Source organism: Pteropus vampyrus, unplaced genomic scaffold, assembly GCF_000151845.1.
Source record: "Pteropus vampyrus isolate Shadow unplaced genomic scaffold, Pvam_2.0 Scaffold35, whole genome shotgun sequence".
NCBI classification, from domain to species: Eukaryota; Metazoa; Chordata; class Mammalia; order Chiroptera; family Pteropodidae; genus Pteropus; species Pteropus vampyrus.
Window position 1 is genome coordinate 3,188,927 of NW_011888816.1, and position 2,026 is coordinate 3,190,952.

General features: G+C 51.9%; 1 protein-coding gene across 1 annotated transcript in view; it reads right to left on the reverse strand.

The window, feature by feature from the left end:
• Positions 1–2,026, reverse strand: part of TRAK1 (trafficking kinesin protein 1) — a 123,442-nt gene that overhangs the window by 68,194 nt on the left and 53,222 nt on the right. The gene's annotated exons all lie outside the window — the stretch shown is intronic.

The window sequence follows — 2,026 nt, forward strand, 5'->3', positions numbered from 1 at the left end:
CTCAGCACATTCAAAAACTCCCCTCCTCCAAGAGAATGCCTCTTGGTCCCTTCTGTAGCCCACGGGCAAGGCAGAAATCAGCAGATAAGAGATAATTATGTAGCTCTTCTGCTTACTAATGAGGCCAGCTCCCCATCTGCCGCATCATTCAGGTGAATCAAAGGTAGTCCTGGTTCAAGCCATCTGAAACTCTCTATTCAATTAAAAAGCATTTCTCTTACATATTAATGGCCTGTGGGGCTGGGAACATAACACCCCTGAGGAACAGACCCCTCAAAGTGTATGTATCAATTGTGCCCTGTTTGTGTTATGTGTGTAAAGGCATGTAATTCAAGGGTCATTTTAAAGAAGAAATTAAAGAAGAAAGATTAAGTGTGACACGTAGTTTTGATCGCCAACTACCATAGGCATCTGGGCCCCCTCCCCTGTGGCCTCTCTGAGAATGTACCTCAGTGCCATTCTTCATGTGCCTGAAACCTCCCCAGGCCTGTCCAGCCGCACAAACTCCTCCCAGTCTTCTCTGGAATGTGCCACACCCTCCCTGCACGAACTGAGACTGTGACAGAGGGATATGGTCTTTCCTTACCGCTCCCAACACCTCCCCACCCCCATCCCTGTGGGATACCATCAGCACAAGTGGTCTGAATGGCCTGCTCAGTGAGAAGCTGCTTCTGCGTTTTCTCCAGCCTCCCTGGGCCTCAGGTCTGGGCTCAGGAAAGGGCAGATTCTCCCAGGCAGGCCTGGGGCTGACAGTCCAGAGAGCCACCTCCTGAATACACTATCCCCGAGCGCCCCTGACAGCACAGAGGACAGCGAACACATCTCCACTTACACACACGCATGCATCAACGCCACGCTCACACCTTACCCCGGAGAGAATTCAATCCAACAGAAGAAGTACAACGCTTGCAAGCCCAACCCACCATCTCCCTTTCCGAGCAAATACCGGACAACTGCAAAGGAGTCTCGCGTGGGAACGCGCCCTGCCCACCTGCCATCCTCCGTGATGCCTTGGGAGCTGTCAGAGCCACGCACGTCCGCTGGCGGTGCCGGTTCCAGCTCCCCCTCCTTCTGCCCGTGTCCTCGGCTAGGTTTCAGGACACCCTCCCCTGCCTCCCAGGAGACCATGCCCCTACACATCCCTGCTCTGTTTTGCAGGGGCCATAATTACCGTCTGAGCATTCTTCATAATACCAGTCTAGTTCATAATAATCCGCTTCGATAAATTTCTGCATAGTCAGTATTCTTGCAGAGGAAAGAACGGACTTCACAGCGCCATCCACGTCAGGTATAATGCTGCCATGCCTCCCTGCCCTTCCAGAACACTGGGTAGGAGAGCATCCCGAAACACATCAGAATTAATCTGAGCATTCTTAATGACAGTCGGGAACCAAAATGGAAAAGGGGCAGTGAGAAGGAAAATTGGGGGGAGGGGGCGGGAGGGACAGAAAGGGACGGGATTTGCAGAGCTATCGGAGACCCTGGCAGCTTTGCAAATAAAGCAGCACAGCCAGCAGCCCTGAATGGGAGCAGCCAGAATCGTCCTATCCAGGCGTGTGGAAGGGTGACGTCAGGGACACACACCACCACCCGGAGATCTCACTCAAGCCTCTCCGCCTCCCAGCTCCCACTCTGAAGCTCATCTTTCAATCTATCTGTTGCCATAGAAACTGGCCGGCCGTGAAAAAATGATGCAGAGATGGAGGCAATGTCTTCCAAGGATGCTGAGAGCAGGAGCTGACAGGGGCCACTCGAGGAGAAAGGAGGGCGTAGGCAGGTGGGGGGCCGGAGCCTTAACGCCATCGTCACCTCCAACAGATGCCAGCGCAAGTTCATTTGCTCCATTCGGGGCCACTACAGAGTCTGCATTTGAAAAACGCCACCTTTTAAAACCTGCCATCATTACTTCTGGGTTTGTTTTTTTCTGCCTGATTTGAAACATGAAACATCTTTTCTTAACATTTTTTAATCAGAAACATGTTGGACCCACACCCGAAGGAACTGTAAATTACTTAGAAAATGGAAA